This window comes from Aptenodytes forsteri, unplaced genomic scaffold, assembly GCF_000699145.1.
Source record: "Aptenodytes forsteri isolate BGI_AS27 unplaced genomic scaffold, ASM69914v1 Scaffold61, whole genome shotgun sequence".
NCBI classification, from domain to species: Eukaryota; Metazoa; Chordata; class Aves; order Sphenisciformes; family Spheniscidae; genus Aptenodytes; species Aptenodytes forsteri.
In genome coordinates, this window is record NW_008794443.1 from 1,666,513 (window position 1) to 1,673,744 (window position 7,232).

Genomic DNA, 7,232 nt, shown 5'->3' on the forward strand with positions numbered 1-7,232 from the left:
AGCCCACTCATCGTCTGCGCCCCAGCACCACTTCAGAGGCTCACCGAGAGATGTCCCAGCCGCATTAGACACAGCCCTGGCCCTGCATCGGGTTGTTGCAGATCCGGGTAGGGCAAAGTCTTTGCTCCCGCGGCCTGTCCGGGGTTATCGGGCGAACACGAGCTGCCGAGCCCTGCCCGACGGGAGCTGCTGGCAGGCAGGCAGGCAGGGGCAAGCCTGCTGTTCCCCGCGGCACGGCTCAGCGCCGTGCCCAGCCCCGCTGCCAAAGCCAGCGCCGGGCTGCTGCCGTGCAGCGCCGTCTGCCCCTTGGGGAAGGCATCCCCTGTCCCCAGCTTTAATTCGGTCCTAGCAAGCAGCTGCTGAGGATGCGGCAAACGCTACATCCAGAAGGTCCTCACCAGCGTCCCGAGAGCAATCACAACTCGGCAGCCCACCCTACCTGAGCGCTTCCGAGCCTGCCACTGCTGGTCCCAGGAGCGGCCTCTGCCCTCCTGCACAAAGTCTTTCCTCTCTGCCTGCTTGCCCCTGCCAGCGGGGCACTGAGCGCGCTGGGGGGGGGGAGCGACGGCTGCGTAGAGCACTGTCTACATCCCACGCTTGCCAAAGAGCCCCCTCTGCTCCGGAGAGGGCCTGCAATGCAAACTCACCGCACGCTCGCTGCACCGCGCAGGCTCATAAAATCACGCACAAGGCAAATTGCACTATATGTCCTCTTCCTTCGTCCACCCTCTGCTGCATCAGTCCCCGCTCCCGGCCGCGCTGGTGATGCCCAAGCCTGTGGTGAGGACCACCGAGGCTCTGATTTATCAGCACCCCTGCTTCTCATTTTGGGTTTTCCAAACTTGGCCGTATGGGCGGCTGTTGGGTTTTTCCTTACATGTTTATCCAAATGAGCTCCCATCTCCGTGCTATTTGGTAAGGCATTTCACAAACAGACATCCGCCAGCCGAGATTTCACTTGCAAACTGCTGTGATGGCTTTGGGGCAGGGAAGTCGCGCTGCACACACGGTGAGCACAGAAAACATGCAGGGCTGGTAACATTTACCCGTGATGTCTAAACCTCCGTGCCCATTCCCGATCTCTCTGGCTTCCCTTGGGCACCTCACCCCTGGAAGCGGGCAGGATTTAAGCTTCTACATCATCTCTGTGCCTGAAAGTTTTACACAGATCCCTCGCTGTGCTGCCCTGCAGCCCAGGCAAATCAGATTAAAGCAGGACACTTGACATACAAGTCTGCCTCTCCATTGAATTAGCTCTTCTTTTGGCTTTCCAGAGCGCACTCCTATCACTGCTTTAGCAATAACCCTGATGCCCTGACGTCAGCGGCCAGAGAAGGGAGCTGCTGCTATCTCTGTCTCGGGTCCAGCGTCCCTGGTGCTGTCTGGAGCAGCAGGGGCAGCCCCGCCGAGACGGACATCGGTCAGCACGGTGAAAGCATGCCGCAACTTGAGGGTTCAGGGAAGCCCCAAACCAACCACTGACTCGCCCCAAAAATCTCGCTGTGGCCGGTACTCCATCTCCAAGGTGGCATCTACTGCGGCCGTCCCGAGCAGACTGTGCGGAGCAACACACGTACAGTGCCGTCCTCCCCAGTCCAGCAACGGAGAACTTCCCTGCTCTGTGGTTGCACCGGGTTAATAATCCTCGAGGGATTTTTCCTCCATAATTTCCCCCGATTTGTTTACTGAAACCGCTCCAGAGCACTCTCCTGCTGTGCAAAGCCCCGAGCACCCGACCCTTATGCACCGTCCTTACACCATGTCAGGTGAGCCCGCCTCTCTTCTCGCCCCCCCCAGCTCGCTGGCGCCGCAGAGCCGGGGCTCCCGTTGCCAACCTCACCCCTCCATCAAGCGGGCGAGTGGTGGCCGAGCGCTCCAGCCCTCCTCCAGCCCCTGCCTGCCCGCGTCCTCTTCCCTCCACCTGTGGCACGGGGTCTTCCCTGCAGCCAGACCCACCTTTGTCCCCATCCCACGCACGCCTGCGGCCCTGCGCTGCGCTGGCAATGATTTACACCAGGATCTCTGAATCATTAAACTCCACCGGCGCGGCTGCAAAGCTGGGGGCACCCGCGCCTCCCCCACGCTCGGCCGGGCTTCCTGCACTTCTCGCCGGCTCCCCGCAGGCTGCCAGGGCCAAGGGATGCTTTGCGACTTCTCTTGGGACACTTCCGACTGTTAATTCGGCATGGGAGGACTTGGGATAAACCCTTTCTCGAGCACCACACATCAACACACCTGGACGCACCCCAAAGGCTTTTGGCACGGGCGTGCAGGTGGGGCAGCAGCAGATTAGCATCTTCCCCTCCGCAGGAGAGGCCAGCCCTCCGCAACAACGGTCCCACCACGGGGACACAGACCCCCCTGACGGAGTCAGCCCCGGATTGAACTCCACATCTTGGTGCTGCCGGTGAAACACCAACCCCGCTGGGGTGACTCACGAAGAAGCACGACATCCATCGCTGCCCACGGCAGCACCCACGCTCCTCTGCCCTCTGCAACCTTTGGGATTTTCCCCTCCCGTGACATCACCTTCCCGCTCACACTCCAACAGCAACACCTTTGTCATGGCATCACGAGAGATGAGTCTGCAGTTCGGGGAATGGGTCAAGCCCCGATGCAGTCACAGGGCACGGGATGAGCTCGCTCGCACTGAGCTCCAGAGCTTCCTCGCCCGGAAGGGCACGGCTCGCAGCACGCCGCCACGGAGCGACACGTCCCCTTGGAGCCTGCCTCCAAAAACCAGCGTGCAACTCCAGCACCAGTCGTAAAACACGAGACTAATTTTCCTGAAAGTTTTTGGGGAAAATAAATCTGTTCTCCAAACATCCGAAGAGCCTAGAGCCCACCGCATGTTAGCTTACATCGGATAACCGGAGCCACAGCTCACCCTCTTCCCAAGCTGCTCCCAGGGCTGGCGGCGGTTCGGCACCCACCCCTTCCCAAGTTACAGCCACGAGTTCCTCCAGCTCCTTTCAACAGCAATCCTCGACACCGGAGATGAGTTGCTCGTGCGCGGGCATTTCCAGAGAGCTTTACACCTTCTGGAGATGGGGCTGGAAGTCCCAGGGGGTTTGGCCCCAGCCCCGGGTCGGGTGAGATGATCAGAGGTAGGGGTGACACTGAGCCAGGCTGGGCTTCACCTCTCTGCCCGGCCCCAGCTCCAGGGGACAGACGGCCCCACATTAGCTCCTCCGCAGCAGCATCAGTACGCAAGGCGCTACCTTCATCTTCATGCTTACGCCCAGACAGCCTTCTCATTAACCACCTTCCCTGCTAATTGGCGACCGCAGCACATCCGCACAAGCTCACTCCTGCAGCGGCAGGAACCTTGCGCGGAGCCCTTGTTACACGAGGCTTCAACCCACCAGCAAGACAAAACTCCACGCCGAGTCAGAAAACCAACAGGTCGGGACTTGGGCAATATTTTCTCCTTTTTATTTTTGGCCTTTCTGCCGCCCGCATTACACCTGCCCCAGCAGCAGGGACGTTTCTGGCCAGATGCAGCTCAGGGGATGCGGGGAATTCCCCTGCCCCAGCGGGGAAAGTGGCGAGAGAAATACCCAGAGATATCCAGCTGAGCTGGGAAAAGCAGCGTTGCTGCTGATTTGGCCAATTCCTGTTCATTTGGACTAATATCCAGCCCATTTTAGAGCATCTCACCAGGCAATACAGAGACCTGGAGGGACAGCCCCGTGCAGGCTATCAGGGCTTTTCCACATTTTGCTGCTTATGCTTCCTGCCAAGAGTGCACAGGAATGCACCCACATTCTTTGCTCTTTGCGTTCCCTACAGACGTTTTAAGAGCTATTTTAGCGTCTTTTTTTATTTTATTTTTATTTTTAACAACTCCTCCTCAATTGCACTCTTGCAGACAGCACCAGGCGAGCAGCAGTGTTTCCTTAAAACTCTGCACAAGGCGCTCCCCCCCATCCCGGTCTGGCTCCAGCCCACCCCGGAGGGGAGCCCAGGGCCCCCCCGGCGCTGCGCCTTCCTGCAAAACAAGGGTGTCACAGCAAAGCAAAGGCTGCCCGGCCCACTCCCGGGCTCAGGATGCTGCAATCCACCCGGCTGGCTGCCGTGGCCGCCGCAGCCACGCTGACGGCTGCAGAATAACAGCGACGGGGCTCGCAAAACACCCCATTCGCACAACACGGCGCCTGGCACTTCCCCAGCTGAAGGCATCTGCCATCGCCACTGCATCCTTCGTAACTCCGGACACAGGCGGGCGATCGCCCGCCACCGGTTTAAGAGCTGGCACAGATCACACAAGCCACGGTAACCGTATCTACTGAGCCTTAATCATCACTGTGCAGCGGCCAGCCATTAGCTTGAACTTTGCCATCAGCTTGAACTTTGCCATTGAGGTATGGAAAACTGCCTTCCGGACTCTTTTGCTCCCCATAATTTCATTACGGCCATCAGAGCAGCGCTTGCTGCAAACCAGTAATGGACTCAGATCAAGAGTCCTTTTAAATTTATATTTAAGGACATTGCCATTTATTCCCGGGAATAATGCTGCCGCAGCCACTGAGACCACGCCGGCACGAACTCACAGCAGCGCCGGAGGTCGGTGATCCCTCGCCGTGTCCCAGCCCGCTGTGTGAGCTGCATCCCGTGGCTTTTCCTGAGCCTGGCTCGCACACGTCCCTGGTGCCAGCCAAACACCTCCCGGCCAGGCTCTGCTAAACCAGAGGTGGGGGGTTTGGGGCGTTTGCCTCTCTTTGGGCTGGAAAAGGGACTTGAATTGCCAGCCTACCCTGTGCACCCAGGCCTGGGAAAGTACGCCAGCCTGGGAAAATCCCAGCGCTTTGGCTTTGCCTCCTTCCTGCTTTCCTTTTGACTCCACTTTGCACCTTCGTGTTTGGGTTTTGTTTTTTTTTTTTTAAGTTTTCCTAATCTGCTGTTTCCTGCCGGAGATAAAGCCATTCTTCCCAGCAGCCTTCCCAGGGTTTTTGGTCTGTGACCTCGCCCCATCTCTGTGCCAGATAACACGCTCTCCTCCGGAGCCTTTCAGCGCTTGTAGACATTATCCATCTGCCCTTCTGATAGCTTCCAAAGCCAAATCTGGCATTCCCGCTGCTTCGGAGCACTTCCCAGCCCTCCTGGGGTGCTTTAAGCAGCTCCTGTCACACCACGGGAGTCTCCGGAGCCTTATCTTCCCTCCCCAGAGCTCCTCTCACTGCAAGCCACTAACCCGGGATGCCACGCTGCCATCGGCCTCGCCAATGCCACCTTCCTCATCCTCAGCCCGGATTTTCAGCAACGTCCTTCATCTTGCTGCGCCCCGACACAGCATCGCCTCTCCCGGCACTTTTCAAACAGCCTTCTCCAACGAGCACAACCCACAAACAAAACCTGCTGCAGACGGCAGAGAGGAGCCAACGGGGCAGAAAGGGAGAGACGGGCGATGCAGGGGGAGGGAGGGAGGGAGGGAGGGAGCCGGCTGGGCAGCCAAGCGACGCGCGGCGGCCAGGCACAAAGCAGCAGTGTTTAGCCAGTCGGGCACAGGTATTTTGATAGGGATGAAGGTTTGCCAGGGGATTATGCCGCTGCACGCTACCTGCACAGCTCCCACAGGATACTCTCAGCTGCTTCGGCAGAGCCTCGACACCAGTTTCTGCCTAAGAAATAAGCTGGAACAAGAAACACGTTTGGGAGACAGGCACGTTGGGCTGCCAGAGGGATCCCTCCTCCAGGGCTCCGGCCAGGAGCACCGGCAGACAGCCCTGCCCGGCCCTGGCCTCCCGGCATCTCCATGGGAGCGTGGCTGCCGGCAGCGCCTTACGGCACCACCACGGCGCCGAGCTACGCTGAGCGTCACCGACACTCAGCTATCTTCAGGGCACCGGCAGCCAAACATTCCTCCTTCCCCAGGCACTTCCCTTCCCGAGGATTTTCCCACCTGTGTAATTACCCACAGATAAAATCAAAGGCATCTCACATACTTCCGAGTCATTTCGGTTGAGTGCTGGGTTCAACTTCCCCACACCCACACATTCCTCACTGCCACCTGGGAGGTTTCCCTTTCTGGCAGTCACACCGAGACGTCCAGGGCCTTGGACGGCTGCAGGATGCTCAGCTACATCACAGAGCGACGCAATGCTGCTGCATCCCACCGAGCACCGGCCAAGGCCTGTGCCGGAGGAGCTTTAAGGAGCCTGAAAACCCACCAGCAGCTGGAGCCTGTTAGCTGAAAGCCCGGACCACACCTCCTGGTGCAGCTTCATCTTGCCCAGGCTCCACCACGCAAAGCCGAGGGCAGCTCATCTCACACGGGACGTGCTCACAGAACTGCTGATGTCCGCTCACGCGGCCGTGCTTCCCAACAAACCCAGCTACGCCCCGCTCAGAGATGCTCGCCCCCACCACATCACCTCCAGGCTTCCTCCCCTCCCAGCCGCCGGCACCGGGCTACTGGAACTCACAGCCCCCCAAGAAACACCCACCTGACGGGGTTTGCTACCCAACCTTGCCTTCCAAACCCAAGGATGTGGCGGTTCTTCCCAGGCCCATCAAGACAATACAGGATTTAATCATCGCAGCAGGCAGAGATAGGAGCTTCCTAAAACAATCGTGACTGTCACGGCCCATATCCCAAAACCACGGTGTAGGAGGGTGTGCCAACCTGGCACGCACTTAGGGTGACTAACCACACGCTGGGGGCCATGGCTTCACCAGCTGCAAAACACCCGCCGCAGTTCCCGACTTGCTGTCACGGTGGGATTTCTTTTTAAAGCGACACTTAGGAGACGTTTGCAGATTTGCCGGAGCCCTTTAAAGCTCCCAGCCACTCTTTCTTTTGCAGTAATGACACGATAAGAAAAACTGAAACCCCGCTGACTGGCGTTCAGTTCATAAACCGCCCAGCACAGACCTGCCCTGCACAGGTTTCCTTCCCTTTGTCTTTGTTTGCTTTCCAAACAGACTCACGCACACACCGTCCCTTGCCCCTTCCCGGTGACTGACGTCTTTGAGTAATGGGCTCGTGATACGTGACTGCCCTGCCACGCTGCCATCCGTGGGAACCAGCCGCAAAGACACTGGTGGGTTCGGTGGGGGGCTCACCTCACACCCTCCCCTTCTCTCGACACTGAACTGATCCTTCCCGAAAGGACGGCTACTCTTTTCCCCGCTCTTAGGAAGGCCACCCCGGTACCCGCAGGGGCCGACGAGGTGCCCCGAGCCCACGTGTCACGAACGGGTGACAGCAGGGACGGACCCCCGTGACACCG